We start from the raw sequence: 25,399 nt of genomic DNA, 5'->3' as shown, positions 1-25,399 counted from the left end.
TCATAGAATTTCCCGATCGACTTTTGATCTGTACTGGTTTCGAGTCTCCGGTTCCTCCTATGAAGACCCGTCCGAGTTACTTCATAGAATTTCCCGATCGACTTGTGATCTTTGATGGTTTAGAGTCTCCGGTTCCTCCTATGAAGACCCGTCCGAGTTACTTCATAGAATTTCTCAATCGACTTTTGATCTGTACTGGTTTAGAGTCTCCGGTTCCTCCTATGAAGACCCGTCCGAGTTACTTCATAGAATTTCCCGATCAACTTGTGATCTTTGATGGTTTAGAGTCTCCAGTTCCTCCTATGAAGACTCGTCCGAGTTACTTCATAGAATTTCCCGATCGACTTGTGATCTTTGATGGTTTAGAGTCTCCGGTTCCTCCTATGAAGACCCGTCCGAATTACTTCATAGAATTTCCCGATCGACTTTTGTTCTATGTAAAAATATGATATTTGTACTAACCTTGTGACAGTTTTTAAGTTTTCTTGACTTTTCTTGAGGGGAGCTGAACAGGCCTTTAGGATTTCCCCCTGTTGATTGCTTGAAATAGAAAATGAAGGTTCTATTGATATTTATCAATCTGCATGAATCATATTCATTTCCAGTGGTGATATTTGTTTTTCCTGGTTTTCATTAAAAGAAGTAAAGTACATGATCTGCAGGTAGACTTGTCCTCAGTTCACCAGGGACTTCAAATAATTGTGAACACATTCTTAAATAGTATGATCTAGTCAGGTTCGATAAGGCTGTAAATGATTAGCGCTCCAAGGGCGCTCCAAAATTCTCCCTTTAGCATCTTGGAGATAATATGAGCCTGATGCGAGCTTTTCTACCACTTTGTAAGGTCCTCCCCATTGTAGCGCCAACTTACTGACATCTCCAACAGGTTTAATTCGTTTCCATACCAAATCCCCTACTTGGAAGAATCTGGGGATAACTCTTTTGTTATAGTTTTGCCTCATCCGCTGTCGATATGATACAAGACGGGTAGCAGCTTTATCTCTTATTTACTCTATCAAATCTAGCTCCATAAGTCGTCGATCTCCGTTGTCCTCATCATATAATTGTCTTCTATCAGACTCTACCCCCACCTCGATGGGAATTATTGCTTCTCCTCCATAAACTAACTGAAAAGGCGTGATTCCTGTAGCTTCCCGGGGTGTAGTACGGTAAGCCCAAAGAACACTGGGTAATTCATCTACCTAGCTACCCCCGACATGATCCAATTTAGTTTTTAGACCTCTAATAATCTCCCTATTGGTTACCTCTGCTTGGCCATTGCTTTGTGGATAAGCTACAGAGGTGAAGGCCTGAGTAATGTCGTAACTGTTGCACCAATCTAAAATCCTATCCCCTTGGAATTTCCTTCTATTATCAGAGACTAATTTATGAGGAATGTCAAATCTGCAAATTATATTTTTTCATAAGAATGTAATAACTGCATCTTCAGTAATCCGAGCAAGTGGTTCTGCCTCCACCCATTTAGAAAAATAATCCACTGCTACCAATAAGAACCTTCATTGAGCAGCTGCCATAGGAAACGGACCTACTATGTCCATGCCCCATTGATTAAAGGGACATGAAACTATAGAGGTCCTTAATAACTGTGTGGGATGATGTGATATATTTTGATATTTTTGACAAGAAATACAAGTTCTTACCAACTTGTTGGCATCTTCATGTAGAGTGGGCCAAAAATAACCTACTAACAGAATTTTGCGAGCCAGAGATCTCCCTCCTATATGACTACCACATGAACCTTGATAAACTTCTTGTAAAATAAACTGTATATCTTCTGTGCCAATACACTTGAGTAAAGGTCTGGAAAAAGCCCTTTTATATAATTGTTCTCCTACCATAGTATACTGGGCAGCTCTTTTCTTAAATACCCTGGCTTGTTCTGTATTGCTGGGAAGAATACCTTGTTGTAGATAAAATATAATCTGAGCCCTCCAATCACTTTGAATTTCTGCTTCAGCATGTCTTTCAATACAAGATACAAACAGAGTTTGTTCTACGGGCCTATCTAAACTCCATGGCACTATAGCAGAGGCCAATTTAGCCAATTCATCTGCTACTTGATTTTCAGATCTAGGAACCCTTTGTATATTTACTTCTTGAAACTGGGACTTCAACTTATCAAATGCTTCAGCATATAACTTAAGCCTATCATTGTTGATTTCAAAATTACCTGATAGTTGTTGAGCTGCTAACTGAGAATCAGAATAGATAAGGACTTGAGCTGCCCCTATATGCCGAGCAACTTGCAAGCTGGCTATTAGGGCTTCATATTCTGCTTCATTGTTGGTAGCTCTGTAATTCAACCTGATGGAGAGTTGAAGTCTATCTTCCCTTGGAGATATAAGAAGAACACCAATTCCGCTGCCCTGTCTAGTTGAAGAGCCATCCACATAAACTTTCCAGGTGTTTTCTTCCTCAGGGCCTTGAACTTCTATAATGAAGTCTGCTAGAGCTTGTGCCTTGATGGCCGAGCGAGGTTGATATTGGATATCATATTCCCCAAGTTCAGTTGTCCATTTGATCAACCGTCCTGATGCCTCTGGGTTGAGTAACACCCGTCCAAGAGTACTGTTGGTTAATACAATAATCTCATGTGCTAAGAAATATGGGCGCAACCTCCGAGCAGTCAATACTAGGGCATAAGCTAATTTTTCTAATGTAGTGTATCTACACTCAGCTCCTTTTAATAAATGGCTAGAAAAATATACAGGTTGTTGCTCCTTTCCCTCTTGTCTGACTAATACAGAGCCTATGGCGTTTTCATTAGCCGACAAATATACCCACAGAGTCTCTCCTACTATAGGTTTAGCTAACACAGGGAGAGTAGCCAAATAATCTTTCAATTCTTGGACAGCCTTATCACATTTTTCATTCCACTGAAATTTATTGGCCTTTCTGAGTATTTTAAAGAAATGAAAACTGCGATCGGCCGATCTAGAGATAAATCTAGACAGGGTTGTGATTTGGCCTGTCAATCTTTGAGCTTCCCTCATGTTGTGCGGTGGCTCCATGTTCTGCAGCGCCTTGACCTTGCTCGGGTTGGCCTCTATCCCTCGTTCGGACACCATATATCCCAGGAATTTTCCTCCCTTCGCACCGAACAAGCATTTGTTTGGGTTTAACTTGAGCCCATATTGTCTTAATGTCTCGCAAGTTTCCTCTACATCCCTGCATAGATCAGCATCTTAAAGAGACTTAATTAATATGTCATCAACATATACTTCCATATTTCTACCAATCTGCTTCTGGAAGACCTTATTCATAAGCCTTTGATATGTTGCTCCTGCATTTTTTAGTCCGAAGGGCATAACATTATAACAATAAGTACCTTCGGATGTTATAAAACTGACCTTTTCTTGATCCTCTTTAGCCAAGGGAACTTGATGATAGCCTTGATAAGCGTCCAGCATAGAGATATACTCGCATCCCGCGGTGGAGTCTACCAGTTGATCAATCCTGGGTAATGGATAATAGTCCTTTGGGCAAGCTTTGTTGAGATCCTGAAAGTCAATGCACACTCGCCATTTATTTCCTGGTTTAGAGACTAACACTACATTAGCCAACCAACTTGGAAATTATACTTCCCTGATGTATCCTGCCTCCATAAGTTTGGTTATTTCTTCTTTGATTATCTGGTTTTGTTCCGCACTAAAACTCCTTTTTCTTTGCATGTCTGGGTGAGCATCTGGGAAGACATGCAAGGAATGCTCCATGACGGTGGGAGAAACGCCCGAGACTTCTTTGGGAGTCCAGGCAAATACATAATTATTCTTCTTCAGGCATTGCACTAATTCGGCCTTCAGAGCAGGATCAAGATCAGCCGGAATATACGTGGTAGCTTTAAGTCGACCAATCTGGATCTGAACTTCTTCCTTCTCTTCATAAACCAGGACGGGCTACTTTTACCGAATGGCATTAACCTCCATTCTTTGAATTTTTCGGGCGGTGTTAGCTTCAGCTCGAATTATCTCTACGTATTTTCGGGCTGTCTTCTGATCGCCCCGCACCTCTCCAACTTGATCATCCATAGGAAATTTGATCTTCTGACAAAAAGTAGAAACGACCGCCCTAAACTCGTTTAAGGCAGGTCGGCCCAATATCACATTGTAAGAGGATGGAGCGTCTACAACCATAAAATAAGATCTCCTGGTTCTCATCAAAGGCTCTTCTCCCAGAGAAATGGCCAACTTTATCTGACCTAAAGGTTGTACTTCATTGCCTGTGAATCCATACAGAGGAGTAACGATTTGTTGAAGTTCACTTGGATCAATTTGTAGCTGATCGAAAGCCTTCTTGAATATAATATTGACGGAACTGCCCGTGTCTATGAAGGTACGAGCAATGACATAGTTAGCTATCACAGCTTTGATGATCAGGGAATCATCATGAGGTATTTCTACCCCCTCAAGATCTCTGGGCCCGAAACTTATTTCAGGACCGGCTGCCCGTTCCATGCTGCACCTTACTGCATGAATCTCCAATGTTCGGGCATGTGCTTTTCTAGCTCTATTAGAATCCCCATCAGTGGGTTTGCCCGCAATCATATTGATATTGCCTCGAGCAGTATTGTTTCTGTTTTCTTCCTGTCGAGTCATCACAGCTTCAGAATGTGCTTTTTCTGACACTTGACTGGTACCGGCCGGGACTGGTATTGCCTCTTGCCGAGGTTCGACCGGGCGATATTCCAGTTTGAGTGGACTTTGTTGCCTGGGATATTGCTGTCGATAATAGTTCTGCCTCTGATACCGCTCCCTATTGGCTCGTCTATTTCTTAAAACAAAATAGTCTTCAGTATGATGATTGCTAGTTTTATGATAAGTGCACCATCTCCTTGGTGCCTCTGGCTGTATCTCCACATGTTGTACAGCTTGTGGACGATACTCTGGTTGTCGATGGGGTGGATGAGTTATTCTAGGACCCCTTGGTGGAGGCACAGGGGCTGGAGCTTTCTCCTTGACCTGGGTAAGGGAAGAGGTAGTACCCTCCTTCCTACGAGCAGCTTGAGCTTCTTCTACATTAATAAACTCAGTAGCCCGCTCAATCAAGGAATCAAAATTAACAGGGGGATTTCTTACCAAATCTTTAAAGAAATCATTATCATTCAATCCTTGAGAGAAAGCGCTTACTAATATTTCAGTAGTAGCATTAGGCACATCAATAGCTACCTGATTGAACCTTTTGATGTATGCTCGGATAGACTCTTTAGACGCCTGCTTGATTGAAAACAAACTCCAAGGAGTCTTATGATACCTTTTGTTGCTGGAGAAATGGTGTAGAAAGACTTTCTTGAAATCTTTAAATTTCCGAATAGATTTCTCTGGTAATCTCTTGAACCAGCGCTGTGCAGCTCCTCCGAGGGTAGTGAGAAACATCCGACACTTCACTCCATCAGAGAATTATTGTAATAAGGCTACGTTCTCGAATTTCAACAGATGATCTTCTGGATCTGTTGTTCCAGTATATTCTCCGATCTAAAGATTTTGATACCGCTTAGGAAGCGGATCATCCAGTACACTTTGAGAGAATGGGGAGATGACCTTCTCTGGTGAGCTATCACTAGTTATCATTTTGAGCTTACGCTTTTCTCTATCTGGTGCTTTGCCAGAGGACTCTTGGAACACGGGCCTCTTGCCCCCTTGATCCATGGGAGTGCGAAGAAAGGCTCGTGGGCGACTTGTCGGAGAAACAGCAGCTAGAGGAAAATACGCATGTTCTTCTTCTTCCAGCTCTTTTCCTTTCCGATGTTCGGTGGTCGATATTGCTGGATGATGAGCCGTTGGTAGAGTAGCTCCAGTGTGGGCTTGCAGTTGTTGTTGCTGCTGTTGTAAGGCTTTCTGAACATGAGAATTGATGAGGAAATCCAAATCCTCACGACTAAGAGTGAGTAGGTTTGATTTTCCGGCTTCTTCCATCCTGTAGTCTCAGATTCAGGTGAAGTTCCCACAGACGGCGCCAAATTTGATCCTGTCTGAGAAGCTAGACACGACGGAGATCCGGAAGAAAGAAACCCACCGTGCTGATGAAGAATAATGTTTGCCGAATTCCAATCCGAGAAACCCAAAGCGGATCGGAAAAAAGTGGAGTTATCAGAGGATTTCCTCGTACGGAGACCCGATGATGAGGAAGAAAACCAAATCTGAAGAGAAGAAACCCAGATCCGAAGCTTCAAGGACTTCCTGCGCACAAGAGACCAACCAACACTATCGTCAGTGACCTAAGACCGAGGTGGGAATCCCTGGCTAGGCCCTCCGGCGCTCAAGTCAATGATCTCTCTTCGTATGGATGAAGGAAAAAGAAGATGAACAATAGATGAGGAAATTAGGGTTACGAGTGTGCACGATGATGTGAACTTGTGAACTTACCTTGCTAACGGAGAGGATTCCCCTTTTTATACCACTTCATATAACCTCCGTAGTCATGAAGTGGACCCCGGTTTGTTAGAGTTTGTTATGAGATGACGTCAGCTATGTACTTGTGGTGAATCACTTTTAAGGAATCTTTTTTGTACCCCAGATGTACCTTCTTGGTCATTTAGCACCTGCAAAATAATATAAAAACACATTTCCCGCCAAAAAATATATATTTTCTGTCATATAGTTACATACTATAGATATCTCCATTAATCATCATTTCACTCCTTCTGCTGTAATTAATTCCATCTACCAATATTCCATATATCTATCGAAGTCAATATATTCTATCAAGTGTCTTTCCCAGTCACGGGTCAATCGACCGGTCTCGGCTTTCCTTCTGGGCGATATATTTCGGTCGATATAGACTTATCTCTTATGTACCGGCCGATATTTGCCTACCTCAAAGTCTTTCTCTTTGGAAGTATGTTTCGATCGATGTAAATCTAACTCCGCTTGAAGGTATGTTTCGGCCAATATTAGCCTAACTCCACCTGGGCAGTATGTCCCAGCCGATATTAACCTAGCTCTGCCTAGGAGGTATGTCTCGGCCGATATTTGCCTACCTAAAAGTCTTTATCCTAGGAAGTATGCTTCGATCGATGTAAATCTAACTCCGATTGGAGGTATGTCTCGGCCGATATTAGCCTAACTCAGCCTGAGCAGTATGTCCCCACCGATATTAACCTAGCTCTACCTAGGAGGTATGTCTCGGCCGATATTTGCCTACCTCAAAGTCTTTATCCTGGGAAGTATGCTTCGATCGATGTAAATCTAACTCCAATTGGAGGTATGTCTCGGCCGATATTAGCCTAACTCCGCCTGGGCGGTATGTCCCGGCCGATATTAACCTAGCTCTGCCTAGGAGGTATGCCTCGGCCGATATTTGCCTACCTCAAAGTCTTTCTCCTGGGAAGTATGTTTCGATTGATGTAAATCTAACCCCGATTGGAAGTATGTCTCGGCCGATATTAGCCTAACTCCGCCTTGGCGGTATGTCCAGGCTGATATAAACCTTAACTCCGCCTGGGAGGCATGTCCTGGCCGATATTAGCCTACCTTCGCCTGGGAGGTGTGTCCCAGCTGAGATAAACCTAACTACCTCTGGGAGGTGTGTCCCGGCCGAGATAAACCTAACTCCCCCTGGGAGGTGTATCCCAGCCGATATTGGCCTATCTTCTTGGTTTCTTTACCCCCTTTTCTCTCCTTATCAGGGACCTATGAAACCTTACCCATATCATTCTCCTAGCAAGATCCAGCCACCTTCCAAGCTCCAAGAGATGATGAGGTTCGGCCAAGGAGAAGAAAGAAAAAGGAAAAGAGAGAATAAGAGGGCCGGCCACACCAAGGAAGAGAGGAGAGGAATAGAAGAGAGTTCCCTTTGTAAAGGCACCCCCTCCGTCTCTTTTATAATCCTTGGTCTTGGCAAATAAGGAAAGTTTTAATAAAAACTTCCTTATTTTCTTTGCCATGAAAAGGAAAATTTAATTGATAAAAAACAATTCCGTTTCTTTTATTAAAGTTGTCGGCCACCTCTAATTCTCCAAGCAAGGAAAGTTTTAATCACAAGAATTAAAACTTCCTAATTTGTTTCCAGAAATTTTTAAAATAAAAATTTCTCTATTAATTTTTCCCTTCATGGTTGGTTATAAAAGGAAATTTTAAAACTTAAAATCTCTCTATTAAAACATATGGATGATTTCCAAAAAGGAAAGTTATCTTTAAAATTAAAATCTTCCTCTCAATCTACAAATAAGGAAAGATATCAAATCTTTTCTTAATCTTTTGTAGAAACTATAATAGGAAAATTTTAATTTTAAAACTCTCTTTTAAAATCATGAACATGGTTTCATAAAAGGAAAGTTTTATCAAAAATTAAAATCTTCCTTTCAATCTACAAATAAGGAAAGATATCAAATCTGTTCTTAATCTTTTGTAGAAACTATAAAAGGAAAGATTTAATTTTAAAACTCTCTTTTAAAATCATGAGGATGGTTTCATAAAAGGAAAGTTTTATCAAAAATTAAAATCTTCCTTTTAACTACAAATAAGGAAAGATATCAAACCTTTCACTTAATCTTTTGTAGAAAGCTATAAAAGGAAAGATTTAAATTTTAAACTCTCTTTTAAAACCATGGTATCCACATATGAAAGATTTAAAAAATCCATTTTAATTTAATGTGGCCGGCCTCACCAAGCTTGGATTCAAGCTAGGGTCGGCCACACAACTTGGGTCATCCTATTTGGTTAGTCAACCCAAGCTTGGGTTCCAAGCTTGCTTGGTCGGCCACCTTAGGATGGGTATAAAGATGGGTATAGGTGGATATAATACTTTATTAATAAGAGGATACGATAGGGACTGAGAGGAGGAATTGGTTTTGGTCTCCCAATGAAATTAAGTTTCCCGTGTTCACCCTGAACACCCAGCTTAATTTCATCAATAATAATTCATTCCACTGAAGAATTATTATTGAACTATCGCACCAATCCCAAATTATATTTTAGGCTCCTTCTTATCATGAGTGTGTTAATCTCCCTGTGTTTAAGATGTCGGATGTCCACTAATTAATTGAGTTACTGACAACTCACTTTAATTAATATCTTAGTCCAAGAGTAGTACCACTCAACCTTATTGTCATGTCGGACTAAGTCCACCTGCAGGGTTTAACATGACAATCCTTATGAGCTCCTCTTGAGGACATTATCAACCTAGATTACTAGGACACAGTTTCCTTCTATAATCAACAACACATACTATAAGTAATATCATTTCCCAACTTATCGAGCCTATTGATTTATTAAGCTAAATCTCACCCTTTGATAAGTCAAAGAAATAAATACTAAATATATGTGCTTGTTATTATATTAGGATTAAGAGCACACACTTCTATAATAACTAAGGTCTTGTTCTTTTATTAAGTCAGTATAAAAAGAACTTACCTTAAATGGTCCTACTCAATACACTCAGAGTGTACTAGTGTAATTTATCAGTCAAGATAAACTAATACCTAATTACACTACGACTATTCCAATGGTTTGTTCCTTTCCATCTCAGTCGTGAGCTACTGTTTATAATTTATAAGGAATTGATAACATGATCTTCTGTGTGTGACACCACACACCATGTTATATACAATATAAATTAATCAAACAACTACACATAACTTATAAATGTAGATATTTGACCAATATGATTATTATTTCTAAGTAAATGTTTATACAAAAGCTAGGCTTTTAGTATACATTCTAACAATCTCCCACTTATACTAAAAGACTATGCTGCCATATATCCTGTCATACATTTGATTTACATCCCTTCAACATGCCCATCAAAAGCTCTCGCCTTAAGGGCCTTAGTGAAAGGATCTCCCAGGTTATCACCTGATGCAATCTAGGCGACAACAACTTCTCCTCGTTATACGATATCTTATATTGGGTGGTACTTGCGCTCTATTATGTTTACTTGCCTTATGGACTTATGGTTTCTTCAAGTTTGCTACTACACCACTATTACTACAATAAATTGTAATAATTTTTAGGCAAACTAGAAATCATGTCTAAGTCCATCATGAAGTTTCTGAGTCATTCAGCTTCTATGGTGGAATCCGAAAAGCACCTATGCTTAACACTCTTCCATTGTTATGGCTTCACTTCCTAAAGTAAACACAAAACCCCGAGGTCGACTTACTATTGTCCCTATCTGATTAGAAGTCAAAATCCGTGTAACCTTCAGGGAGCAAATTATCTACTTGATAAACCAGCATATAATCTCTAGTCCTTCTTAGGTACTTTAATATATGCTTAACAGCAGTCCAATGTCCCTGTCCAGGGTTACTTTTGATATCTGCTAACCATGCCCACGGCAAAGCAGATATCCGGTTCTATAAGAGTCTTATTTCTTCATTCTGCCACACCATTCTGTTGGAGTGTACCAAGTGCAGACAATTGAGATTGAATCCCGACCTCTGATAAGTAACTCCTAAACTGTTCTAAGAGATACTCGCCACCACGATCAGACCGTAGTGTCTTGATACTTTTATCATGACATTTTTCCACATTAGCCTTGTACTCTTTGAACTTATCAAAGCACTCAGGTTTGCGGTGCATCAAGTAAATGTACCCATATATCAAATAGTTGTCTATAAAAGAGATAAAATATTCGAAACCACCTCTTGCCTAGATAGTCATAGGTCCACATAAATCAGAATGAACCATTTCTAACACTCCTTTGGCTCTATACCCCTTGGATTTAAAAGGTCTCTTGGTCATTTTTCCTTCCAAGCAAGACTCACAGGTTGGAAAGTTTTCCACCACTAATGAACTCAAAGGTCCATCGGCTATTAGCCTTTGAATCCTACTCAAGTTAATATGACCAAGCCTTAGATGCCAAAGATATGTTTGGTTTATTTCCGAAGGTTGCTTTCTCTTATTAGAATTAGAAGATGTGTTATTAATTTCCATTTGTTGTATCGTGGGAGATTTTGGATTAAGAGTATACAAATTGCCAACCAACGTACCAGAACAGATAATCTCCCTATTTTTCTTGACAACCACTTTGTCATCAAAAGAAATAGAATATCCATCCTTAAACAATTTAGAAATTGAAATCAAGTTCTTTCTAAAAGATGGTACATAAAGACAATTTCTCAAAATCAATGTTTTATTCCTATCAAAAGATAAACAAACATCTCCCACTGCAACAGCCACCACTCTCGTAGCATTGCCCATGTAGACGGTAATCTCCCCTTTATGTAGTCGTCGAATTTTTTGGAACCCCTACAATGAATTGCAAACATGATCAGTGGTTCCCATATCTACAGACCAGGTACTGGTAGATAACACCGCTAAATATATTTCAACAACTAATGAACAAGATATACCTTTATTGTTCTGCTTTCTGCAAGGATAACCCACCTTCCAATGTCCAGACTATTTGCATATGAAGCACTTTCCCTTCAGCTTCTTCACACCTGCTTGCGGTCCAGTCTCTTAAGGTCGAATCACTTTCTTTGCTGAACCAACTTATTTCTTTTTCTTCTTCATGCCTTTTGTCTTAGAAGCAGAAACATTTTCAGCAATGTGAATTTGAGAATTTTGACGAAATAGCCCTTCTGCTGCTAGAGTTCTGTCAGAAGTTCCGCCAATAAATATGCCCTTTTGTTCATATTATAGTTCAAGCGGAACTGCTCAAAACTCTTAGGTAGCATTTGGAGAATGATATCGACCTGGGTTTCCCCATCGATTTCGGCTCCAAAGATTTGTATTTCATTCAAATGAGCCATCATCTTGAGGATATGATCCCTCACGGGTGCCCCTTCAGTCATGGTGGTTGTCATCAAGTTTCTTATAGTCTCCTGCCTTGCAGCCCGATTCTGGTGTCTGAAGAGTTCTTTGAGATTGTACATCATGTCATAGGTAGTAGGCATGACTTAATGCCGATGTTGAGCACATTTGACATAAAAGCTAAAATGTAACACCGCGCCATCTCATCTACCTTGACCCATTTCCTATACCTGTCAATCTCCTCTTCACTAGAATTGCTATCAGGCATGTTAGGACAGACCTTAAAAAGTACAAATGTGTACCCTTCAGCAGTTAAGACAATGTCCAAGTTTCATTTCCAATCAATATAATTGGGACCAGTGAGTTTGTTTTCTTTTAAAATAGCAGCGAGAGGATTGAAGGCCATTTTTGAAATCCTGAGAATCACAAAATATTTGGTCAAAACTTTAGAATTTAAAATAATATTGATTTCTTGAACAATATAATTTAAATTCACCAACACCTCAAAACACTTATGAATTTCATATGCCACGATTGTGCGGACGTATACTAATTCAAACATTTGTAAGAGGAGGTTTTACCCATTAATTTTATTATCTTGTCAACCTAACTTTATGACAAATAAAATTAATAGTTGGTTTGTCTTCGGTCACATAAAATAATAGCAGTGACTCTGATGGAGAGGATACTATTAGATTTGCCTAAGTGTATACCATTACTTGATTACTTAGTCCATTAATTAGGATTGTGCCCCTTCAGTTGGAGAAGATCACACACATCCTAAATAACTTCCTATAACCATCCATTAAGGAAGTTTGATCTAGTGATCCGCAAACAAACTCATCCGTTGTGGAGGGAGGCACTCAGAGCCAACACGCAAGCTTGTTGCATCACTTACAAACCAGTAATGGAGACCGCGGGATTAATATACTAATCCCTCTCCCACTTAGTTATTTAAAGTGAGAAATTTTAAACTATCCTAGCATACATCACATGCATACACACACATCACAGTAAATAAAAGCAATAAATATGGAAATTATTTTCCAACTATTATGGCATTTTCATCACTGTCCTCCGTGTGCTCCAACCCTAGCTGCTGCCTTCTTTAGCCACCGCCATCGGGTCAAGTCGTCGCATCCATCTTGCTTCTTATTCCGCTGCGCCTCTGGTGCTCCATAAGTACCACGCCTCGCAAGAATCCGATCCGCGACAAATATAGAATTTTACATATATCGATCCTATATTCCATAAATGGAATATACATGTATTCTAGATCAAACAAAAAATGTAAAATCCTAATAACTAATACAGCTCCTGCTGTATTTAATTTTACAATCATGCACACACAATTAAATGCCCTTGACATGTCCAAGGGTCCAATCACACACAATAAAAATATGTCATAATAGTTGGAGCCTGCAACCACAAAGTTAGCACATCCTACTATTATCCTGCCTAAATTATGTATAACATGTGCATAACCTATTTGAAAACCAAATACACAGAGGCAAACCCTAGCTCTGATACCAATTGTTGGTTAATCCTAGGAAAACGTACCGGTTCCACTGTACAAAAATTTTTGTACAAGTGTCGAACCTTTCCTTAAATAACCTATTGTGTTCTTTAGAAGTTAAATTAGGAATCGCAGACGGAACTTAACATTATTGATTCCAAATTTAACTTATCTGTTCTTAATGGTTTAGATTTGAATCGCAAGCGGAAATTAACACTATTGATTCAAACCTACCTATATTATTAATTCCATAAATATTAATTTCCAAAATTGGCTTCCAGGACTGCATGGCGAGGCACATGGCCTTCTTGGATATGGGAGCAACCACCACCGCCTAGGCAAATGTAACAACCCACCTTCTGGGTACTGGCTGTAAGGCCGGTCGCTACAGTTAATGCTAAACTATACTGTGCGGAAAACTGATCTAATTTAAATTTTTCTACTAATTGATGACTGTTCTTGGTTCTACATGTGCTAAAGGATGTAATCTGAGGAACACAAAGCGTATCCTACATCTCCCATGGACTAGAAGTTGATCTACTGAGTTTCTTGGTCGAAACTGAGCTTCCCAATCGATCCAAACTGAACTGGATCGATTGCTTTCCGTTGGATCGATCCACGGATCGATCCAGGCTGCTACTGGCACGGATGAACACCCTGGATCGGTCAGCTGACCGATCCAGAAGCTGCATCGCTTCTGTATGCTGCTGGATCGGTCTCCCGACCGATCCAGGAGTACACTGATCGGTCGGCAGACCGATCCAGGTATGTCTGGATCGGTCGGCTGACCGATCCAGGTATGTCTGGATCGGTCGGCTGACCGATCCAGGACCTTCAGGCCTCTGATCGGTCTGGAGACCGATCAGAGTTCTGATTTCGCCTGGGAACTCTGATTTCAGCACTCTGGCATGCCAAAATACCGCATAACAACTATCTAATGCATGATAAACTATTCTAATAACATGTAGTAACCATTCTAAACTTAAGCTAAAGCAAGGTTCATCAACTCATAACCTTTAACTACTAGAAATGCATAAAAAGCAAAGTATAAGTAAATGTCTTAAGGAAGAACTAGTTTCTAATTTGCTAAACTCTCCAAGGTCTTTTATTCCAGTTCCTGCCACACACACCATCCTTTGCATTGTCCTCCAGCTCCCTCTGCTAGTCCATCTTTCCTTTACCTTTATCTGCAGTATAAGGAAAAATAGTATCTGTAAGCTTAAAGCTTAGTAAGAAACCATCTACCTCACAAAAACATGCAACGATGCAAATATGATTTTAAATCATGCTGTTTAAAACATATGCTGGATATACTGAATAAACTAGCATGGCATGGCATATAAGCATACAATCATGGCATATCTAAACCTGAACATAAAAACATGTATAACAACTGCACATAAAGTTATCATGCATATTCACAGGGAAAAACTAAACTGGAACATGATACTGAACTGAAACTGAACTGCGCTAAAACTGATCTTCAACTATAATCACTGGATCAGATTAAGAGTTTGAAAGCTAATATCATAATAAGTGAAAATAGTAATCATGCTGTTTGGGCCCGGCAACTGTACTTGCTGTGCGCGCATCCCTAACTAGACCCGGGTTTGCAAGTCCCGAATTTAGTAGGGTTAACTAGGTTATCTAAACCTAGGGACGACTGTGGGAGTCCAACCCAATGGATATCTGATCCAGTACAGTGCCACTGAAAATAAAATACTGAATATAGCTAACTGTTTTAACTTGCTGTTTCTAGGTTATCTGAACCTAGAGCTAGGTTATCTGAACCTAGAGGCGACTGTGGGAGCCCACCCATTGGACCGTAGTCCCATAAACTGAACTAAACTAATGTGCTGTTTTAAATGCTCCTACTGCATTTAACTGAGCTATTAAACATAACTGAGGTGGTATTTAGCTACACTGACATTTTACCGAACACTTGGTGTGCTCCAACTCTCTCCTCTAATAGGGAGATCACCTCTAGGCACCCGACAACGTCTAGAATCTCCAACTAAAGGAGACCAACGTGTCCGGCCCGTCTAGAGGTGCTCAACTAGATCCCTAATCCTCGAGGAGGGTTTAAACACACCCTATGTGCCAAAAAAACCTGTATATAGCTAAAACTAATCGTAGAAAACCAAACGGAGCTATTATACTGCAGGTGAGGGGTTTCTTACCTCTTTTGCTAATTTTCTTACGGTTCCTTTCGCTAGAAATTCCGGTGGAGACGACTCCTCGACGATCTTCTCGCGTCTAAGCGTACCCTTCGCGAAGGAGAGCGTCCTCGTGTCGGAGTTATCGCCGGAAGGTGCTCCTAGGGCCCTAAGGGTGGAACCTTAGGCTCCTTGGTGGTTGGCACCGAGAGAGGAAGGAGAAGAGGGGATCGGCGTGAGTTAGGGTGAGGAGAAGAAAGTTGCCGAACCAACACAAAATAAACCAAACCAACTTATGTTTTCCTATTTATACTAAATAATTAATTCGGCCAAACCAATTATAAATATAATTGATTCCCTTTCCTTTCAGCACGGCCCTGCTGGGTTCAACTGGTTACTAACATTATCCCTAAACCATGGGTCTCGGGTTCGATTCCCGCCTAAGCTATTTTGCGGTTCTAATTATTTTTGCTACTTCCGCTACTCGGAAAATTCCGAAAAAATATCTAAAAATTCCAGAAAAATCATAGAATATTTCTAAAAATAATTTGAGAATTTTCGGGCATTACAGCAAAGCCTTTTAAGAAAAGCTAATATTTATTTCCTTAAATAACTCTAGGTCAACCAAAAGGAACAATCGAAACACAAGTTCGAAAAAGAAGAAAACACAAACTCGAAAAACTATTTCGAAAAACTAGATCTAATTGCCTCTTGTATTTAGAATTCTTACAAAGAGAAAAACTAGCATGATGCGGAAAACAATTGCTAATTATACCTTCTCTTTGTATGCTAATGACCTCGAGATCTTCTGCCGTATTCCTCGCCTCGCCTTGGACGTCGTGTGGGCGACGATCCTCCAAGATGAACACCACCCAAAAGATAGCTTCTCCTCCTTGCAATATTCGGCCACCACCACCTCAATAGAAAAGAGAGCAAAAGGGAGAGAAGAGAAGGGAGAGGGCCAGCCACCAAGAGATCTCCAAGCACAAGAATAAGAGTTGTGTCTCATGAGGCCCCCTTACCCCTTCTTTTATATTACTTGCCCAAGGCAAATAAGGAAAAATCTTTTACAAAAAATAAAATCATCCAAGAGTTTTTCCTTTTCCCTTTTTATTTTTCCTTTTCTTTCCTCTTGATTGAATCAATCACCAATCAATGGTTATGATCAATCCTATTTGGTTTAGGATTGAATTTGGTTTAATCCTATTGGCCGGCCCTTGCTTGGGCACCAAGCAAGGTGGCCGACCACCTCATCAAGAGAAAAAGGAATTATATTTTTAATAAAATTTTACAAGAAAAATTCTTATAAAATTTTACAAGCTCTCTTTTCTAAAGTAGGAGTTAAAAAAGGAAAGTTTCTAAAAATTAAAACCATGTTTTAAATTTAAAAACTCTCTTATAAAATTTCCTTTTTTAACATGATGATAGAAAATTTTATTTTAAAACTTATCTCCCTTTTTTTTCTTAAACCATGAGGATGGTTAAAAAAGGAAAGTTTTAAAACTTTTAAAACTCTCTATTAAAACATGTGGCCAAATTCAAATTAGGAAAGTTTTAAAAATTAAAATCTCTCTTTTAAAACTTATAGTTTTCTACAAAGAGAAGATTTTTAAAATTCAAAACACCCCTCCTATTTGAATTTATCTTGGTCGGCCCCTACAAGCTTGGTCACCAAGCTATAGGGCCGGCCCCTTTAAGAGGATGTGGCTGGCCATTGCTTGGTCACCAAGCAATGGTCCGGCCCCCTTCTTGGACACCAAGAAGAGCCTTACATTTGGATGGACTTGAGGCTATAATGAGGCTACGACAGGGATCTAGAGGAGAAATTGGTTTTGGCCTTCCGATGAGCTTAAGTATCCCGTGTTGCCCCGAACACACAACTCAAGTTCATCGATAACAACTCATTCCACTAAAGAGTTATTACCGCACTACCGCAACAATCCCAAATTACATTATGGGCTCCTTCTTATCATGAGTGTGTTAATCTCCCTGTGTTTAAGATTACGAATGTCCACTAATTAAGTAAATTACTGACAACTCACTTAATTAATATCTAGTTCCAAGAGTAGTACCACTCAACTTTATTGTCATGTCGGACTTAGTCCACCTGCAGGGTTTAACATGGCAATCCTTATGAGCTCCTCTTGGGGACATTCTCAACCTAGATAACTAGGACACAGATTCCTTCTATAATCAACAACACACACTATAAGTAATATCATTTCCCAACTTATCGGGCATATTGATTTATCGAGCTAAACCTCACCCTTTGATAAATCAAAGAAATAAATATTAAATATATGTGCTTGTTATTATATTAGGATTAAGAGCACACACTTCTATAATAACTAAGATTTAGTTCTTTTACTAAGTCAATACAAAAAGAACTTACCTAAATGATCCCGCTCAATACACTTAAAGTGTATCAGTGTAATTTATTAGTTAAGATAAACTAATACTTAATTACACTACGACTATACTGATAGTTTGTTCCTTTCTATCTTAGTCGCGAGCAACTGTTTATAATTTATAGAGAACCGACAACATGATCTTCTAAGTGTGACACCACACTTCATGTTATCTACTATATAAATTAATTGAACAATTTAATAAATAAATGTAGATATTGACCAATGTGATTCTTTTATTTTAGCAAATAAATGTTTACAAAAGCTAGGCTTTTAGTATACACTCTAACAGGCGTACTATCTGAAGATCTCCTTCGGGCGTAGTAACCTCTTACAGTGTTAACAACATAGACAAAAAAGTATAGCACAAAGAATTGGATTACAAGTGAATTGATTTAACTGTGAAAATCAGTGCTATATTTATAGCACTATTCGAGGCGCCTGGAAGGGTTCCGGGCGGCCTGGGAAGATAAAATTTTATCCCTTTCGCACGGATCACGGTTTGATCATGATCTGGATAAAAACTCGATCCAGGCGCCTGGAAGGGTTCCGGGTGCCCGAAATGGTTCCTGGCGCCCGAACCCCCAAAGTCAACTCCAGTTGACTTTTCCCATCCGGGACCTCTACTTTGGTTCAGCTCGCCTCGATCCGGGTCTTCCACTCCGGCTCCGCTAGCTTGGATGTTCTCGGCCATCCGGAATAGGGCTCACTCGAACCCAACTTCCAGCCTTCTCCTTAAGCAACCTTCCTCCCCGGTTTCTCGTCCTCGAACATCGCATATGTTCTTATCGTCCACCGGTGTACTCTTCCATGACACCTCATCCCTCGAATGCACTGAGCCCATTGGCTCTCTCCCCGTGCTGTCCTTCTCGCTAGCCGCATCTTTCGCTCGACTTCCTGTGCTCCTAAGCTCCTACACACTTAGACACAAGGGTTAAACCAAACAGGATCTAACTTAACTTGTTTGATCATATCAAAACACCTTGAGGTTCCAAATATCTCTCCCTTTTTAATGTGAGCAACCCAAGTTAAGCTAGGGTCAGGGCTGACCCTAGAGGAGGGCGGCACTGGACGATGGCCCTGGGCCCATAATTTAAGAGGGCTCAATTTTTTTTTTTTAAGTATTATGTATTATAGGCATGTAATAAGGGCCTTGAATAGTTGGACCTAAATTCATATTTCAGAATCTTTTGATATTATCTTTTACTTTTATCCTTTTAGGCATGTAATTGGGGCCTTGAGTAGTTGGGGCCCAAATTTATTTTGGACCTTTTTTTTCCCGCCCCAGGCCTCCTCTGTAGAAGAGCCGGAGCTGGCTAGGGTAAAACAAACATAATGTAGAAATAAATAATTTTGCAAATAAGTGTAAGTAAGATTTTTCAATGAAAAATTTTGAATACATCTCCCCCGGGCTTAACATTCTTCTCCCCCTTTAATCACATAAAAAAAATAGGGTTCTTTAACAAGTCTAAGGTTAATTAAAATTTTTTAAAAAGAATTTTAAGTGTTAAAATATAATGACCACCCTTCTTACTACTACTACTACTCTCTAAGAGTGACCGTTACTTATCTACTAACTCTACTTAACCGGTTTATTAAAAATCTCTAGGAAAACCCTACCGAAAAATTTCGACAGAGTCTCCCCTATATCGGTGACTATTTTCCATAATACAAGCATAATATACTCAGCCACAGGCGGCTGGAAATATATTTCAATCAACCACGCAGTTTAATAAGAGATGAAAACTAACCACAACCACGCAGTTTAATAATTCAAATCATGCAGGTAATGAAAAACCGAAAACATAACTTCTTACTACATCCTTTTCTTATCAACTTAATAAGAAATCAAACTAATCACATTCTTAAACTAAATGAATTCCTTAGCTAAGTCCCAAGGACCTCCATAGTCCACACATCACACACTCCTCTTGCATCTCCTTGTCGCCTTACTTCACTGTATCTTTTCTTTCCCTTTATCTGCAGTAGGAGGAAATGCAGTCTATAAGTGTAAAGCTTAGTGAGCGCTATCTACTCACAAAAACTCGATATGCATGTATATAAATAAAAACATACTAAAATTGAATGCTAACATATAAAACTACTCATGCTCATATATAGCAAAGGAATCATGCTAACTGAAATACTAAACATGTATAGCTAATCATGCTCATAAACCAATAAAAGAAGCATACTAAACATGTAAAGCTACTAAACATGTAAAGCTACTAAACATGTAAAACTAAACATGCTGAATAATCTAGTAGCAAGAAACAAATAAAACTACTACTGTATGCTTCAAATAACAAGAAACTAAACTTTCTAATTCTAAACATATTTAAAGCTTGTTTCATTTGTTTCAAAACTTATACTTTAATACTTCAAAATAATAATAAACTTCTTTTGGGCCCGGCATTGTACCAATTTGCGCGCATCCTTAGTAAGAGTCGAGGTAGCTAATCCCGAAACTACTAAGGTACTTCTAGGCGATCTTGTGCCTAGGGGCGATCTAGGAGCCCACCCAATGGACCTTGTGTCCTGGACCTTGTGTCCGGTACATGCCATTAAAAGTAAAATACTTTCTTTTTAACTATAACTTCTTTATACTTACCCTTACTTGGCATTTAAGCAAACACCTTGTGTGCGCTTTTGATATTCCACTTCTGGAATTAAGATCAAATTAAAGCCTTGGTCTTTCTTCGCTTATAACTTCTCATATTAGTCCAATAGCAAAGGACTAAAAATAGGAATCAATACTGCTCATGTTAAACTGATAGCAAAGGAAATTGTACGTCTAATAGCAATAGAAAAGAAGTCTGCTCATGCTTACAAATAACTAAGGAAAAGCTAGAAAATAAAACTGCTCTTCTATTAGCAATGTAAAAGAAATCTGCTCATTCTAATTAATTCCAACAAAGTGGAACATAAGGAAAGGATGATTTCTGCTACAATCAAAAGTTACCACATGATATACTAAAGCATATGTTGTTCATGTCCAGTTAATGGCATACAAACCCATTTTGCAAAGCTAACATAGAATGATATACTTAAACACATGCTATTCTCAAATCTCCAACTATCTCAATGCTGTACTGTATAATCTAAAAGCAAAGAAAAACAGATCGAAGCTTAACAGAAAATCTGCATACAAAACTAAGTTTCTAAAAGCTTCCTCAGCAATTCGGAAGACACAAGCAGCAACAACTAACTCCTATAGCAAAGTATGAGTAGCAGTAACAATGTAATTGGTCACCTCCTATTACCTTAGCCTGTTTAGTGAAGCAAAACCAATTAACAAAATCAAAACTCTACCCACATTTCATACACTGCCATGGTCGACACTAAAAGGAAGGATCGTGAACAAGACTTTAGTGCAACCTATCTATCCAAGATTCCTCATCCAGTGCACGAAGAAACATCACAATGAAAAGCCATGTTAAACACCATCTCAAACCCGTCCAAATCTGAAAAACTAACCCAAGATCCGAAATACTAAAATAACAACTAACGAATCTAAGGCTATTCCTGCTCGGCGAGAAAGCAAAGAAGAAAAGCGAAATCGCGGAACAACTCCTACTGCAGGTGAGTAGCAACTCACCATAGGCTTTCCTTGACTTACAACCGATCGGGATGAACTCTAGGGCTTCGGAAAGATGAAGTTCTCGGCTTCCTCTTGTGGTCACACGTGCTCCTCTCTGTCGGGATGACCACCACGGATGAGGTTGGCCGGAAGACAGCTTCGCCGGCGCCAGAGGGTGAAAACCCTAGCTCCTTCGTGTTTCCGCCCGAGAGAAGAACGGCATCGCCGCGTGAGAAGAGAAGGAGATTTTTGAGAGAAGTTTTTGATTTTCCGAAAAGAAACCTAAATTCCTTTTCTTATACTAGGGTTTAAACCGAACTATACCTTAAATATAATCCGTTCTTTCCTTAATTAACAAAAACTCACCGGCACAGCTGGTCAATCGGCTTTTAACCGAAGCAAGGGGTCTCGGCTTCAATCCCTCAGTCGCGCACTTTTTCCCAATTTATTCCCTAATCATTAACTATGCTTTAAACTTAATTCTCACCATTTAAGGTTAACAAAACCGTGTAGCTCAGCTGGTTGGGCCGGTTTTGCTTGGGTCAGTCCGACCCGAGGTCGTGGGTTCGAATCTCACCTTCAACGTTTTTTTTTTTTTAAAACTTCTTTCTTTTTGTAACCCTACTAAACGACTTCGAAAAATTATGTAAAAATACTCTAAAAATTCCTAAAAATCTCTAGAATATTTTAAAAGTATTTCCAAATATTTTTATGAACTTTTAGAACTTGAAATAGGAAAAATTGGGTCATTACATAAAAAAAGAAATTTAATTTTCTAAGTTAAACATAACATTTTGTGCAACAGAATAACATATTTTAACAGAAATAATATTGAATTTTTCTAAGGGAAACTTTTAGAAGAAATTTTAATAAGTGATAACAGTTGCAAAAAGTTTCTAAGAAAAATAAAATTCTAACTTAAAGATAATTTAAAAAAAATGAGAAAATTTCTCTATGTTTTTACAAACATAAATATTTTTGAGAATTGCCTAACACAAATTGAGTAACCCTTTAAAGCATTTCAAATTAATGTTTTTTCATTTACTCAATTAAACTTTTCAATACTTGGCTTCCAAGCAGTGGCGAGGCACAAGGCCTTCTTGGTTATTGGAGCAACAACCACTTTCTAGACAATGCCTTATAAAGAAATTAAATGTTTAATTTTCTTGCTAAAAATGCTAAGTCTAATTTTAAATTTAAATTAAATAGGTTTTTGGAACCCAATAGAGGTTCCTTCCTACATGGTTAATTAGGTATTTTTTAGGAATATAAGCCATTGATATTTTTCTGATTTGGCTTTTGTGAAGCCTATAATACTAGTTTAATCCTCTATAATTTCTAAAAGAAGAAATATTTGAACAAATAGAATTTTTCAAGTTTTCTATTTCTTCTTTTAATTTATCATTTTCAAGTTTTACTTTTTCAAAGTCCTCTATTAGATAAGATTTTGCCAAAATTCTTTTTATTTCTAAAATTTTATTTTTTAATTTGGTATTTTTACATTTTAACTTGAACATGGATTTTGCCATAGATTTAATTCCAAAATAAAGCTGATCAAAAGGTAAGAGGCATACCTCACTTACCATATCAAACTTGAAGCCTGACTCTCTCCCTATTTCGTTGCATTCATCTGAAGTCGCTCCCCCTTCATCGATACTGGGTTCCGATGTACTTTGCCTTTCATAGCTCGCCATCAATGCTAGTTCAGCATATTCTTGTACTTCGGATTCAGATGATGAAGTGTCATCCCAAGTAGCTTTTAGATTCTTGTGCTTCTTGGGTATCTTGACTTTATCTTTCTTGAGTTCTGGGCAATCCTCTTTTAAGTGTCCTTCCTTTTGACACTGGTACCAATGAACCCTTCTTCTATTTCTCAGATTCTTCTTATTCTGCATTTCTTTAAATTTATTAGATCGAAAGAATTTTTTAAAATTTCTTACCATATACGCTTCTTGATATTCTTCTAAGTCAAACTCTGGTTCATCCTTCTTGGTTGCATTTAGCGCCATAATCTGGCTTGATTCCTTTATTGTCTCTACACATCTGGTTTCATGTAATTCAAGAGTAGAAAATAATTCCTCTAGGGTACTTACCTCCAGGTCCTTTGAAATGTAGTAGGCGTCGATTATCGAGGTCCATTCCGGAGTTCTGGGAAAGGCGTTGAGTGCGTAGTATATGGTGTCCCGGTTGGTTACCGTTTCACCGAGGTTCTCGAGTCTGGTAATTAACTCTTTTACCTATGCGTGTAGATCAGCTACTTTCTCACCTCTTTACAGACGAGTGTTCGTCAGTTTGTTCTGAAGTATATCTCTTCTTGTGAGCTTGGCTTCGGATGTGCCTTTATGGAGTTCCAGGAATTTTTCCAAGAGTTCTTTGGCCGACGAGTAGCTTCTGATGCGGTGCACTCTCAGCAAGTGATACTCCGCTCGGTTATTCGCTACAGAATCATTTTGCTCCTTCTTCATCTAAAGACTTTCTTCTTTTTCTTCTCCATTTTGATTCGTCAGAGCTACAAAACCATATTTTATTATTAAATGAATTTCAAAATCAGTTTTCAGAAATGCCTCCATACGACGTTTCCAGTGTGCGAAATCTCCCTCGAATTTTGGTGGAACGATGCTTAGTCCGACCATTGGTTCCTTTGCTTTGGTCAGCGGTTAGTCCTTCTAAAGCGTCCTCACTCTGATACCACTTGTTCGTCCCTTTGGAGGCCGACAAGAGGGGAGGGGTGAATTACCCTGAAAAAAAATAAACTAACCCTTTCTTGGCTTATAACTAAATAAAGAACACTTGTAAATAAAAAGCAAAGAGACTAATTAAAAGAAAACAAACACAAAGGAGTTACTTGGTTTACAATTAGAAGATTGCTAATCCAAGGAGAATATGACGCACTATCTGAAGATCTCCTTCGGACAGAGTAGCCTCTTATAGCGTTAATAACATAGACAGAAAAGTATAGCATAAAGAATTGGATTACAAGTGAATTGGTTTAATTGTGAAAATCAATGCTATATTTATAGCACTATTCGGGTCGGGGATTATTTTATCCCTTTCACACGGATCATGGTTTGACCGCGATGTGGATAAAATCTCGGTCCGGGCACCTGGAAGGGTTCTGGCTGGGCGCCCCGGACTGTTCCGAGCGCCGGGAATGGTTTCGGGCGGCCGGACCCCAAAGTTAAATTCGGTTCACTTTTTTTGTCTGGGTCCTCTTCTCCGGTTCAGCTCGCCTCGGTCCGGGTCTTCCGCTCCAACTCTGCTAGCTTGGGTGATCTCGGCCATCCGGAATAAGGCACACCCGAACCCAACTTCCGGCCTTCTCCTCGAGCAGCCTTCCTCCTCGGGCTCTCGTCCCTTGAATGTCGCGTACGTTCTTCTCGTCCACCGGTGTACTCTTCCGTGGCACCTCATCCCTCCAGCGCATCGAGCCTATCGACTCTCTCCCCGTGCTGTCCTTCTTGCTAGCCGTGTCTTCCGCTCGACTTCCTGTGCTCCTAAGCTCTTGCACACTTAGACACAAGGGTTAAACCAAACAGGACATAACTTAACTTGTTTAATCACATCAAAACACCTTGGGGTTCCAACAAGTTTGACCTATAGTTTCTGGGAAATCCAAAAGTCATAACCGAACAATCCAAAGACTATTGAATAAATTATTATTCATATTTTATTGTGCTAACTTTGTCTTGTAGAGTATACTTTGTATTTGGACTAATATATCTTGCAAGAAGTGAGATGCACAAAGAAAAGCTCAGAGAAATAGTGTTCGAGACGCCTCTAGGACTGTTAGAGGTGCCTTCCAGGCGCTTGAAGGAACCTTGGATGTTGGATGGAAGGTGCCTTCGGGTGGATAAACAGCGCATACAGCAGAGGTTATGGACACCAAGCATTTTGGGATAACTATACTAGCTGGAGGTGCCTTCATTGGAGTTGAAGGCACCTTCAACAGTCCATAAAAGGACTCCTCAACCAGATGCTCAACACAATGAATTCTTACAATCTCTTGATTGTGCGCTGCTCCTAAA

The sequence above is a fragment of the Zingiber officinale genome, chromosome 9A (assembly GCF_018446385.1).
Source record: "Zingiber officinale cultivar Zhangliang chromosome 9A, Zo_v1.1, whole genome shotgun sequence".
Classification (NCBI taxonomy): domain Eukaryota; kingdom Viridiplantae; phylum Streptophyta; class Magnoliopsida; order Zingiberales; family Zingiberaceae; genus Zingiber; species Zingiber officinale.
The sequence above is the reverse complement of the archived record's forward strand: the minus strand, read 5'-3'. Positions refer to the sequence as shown.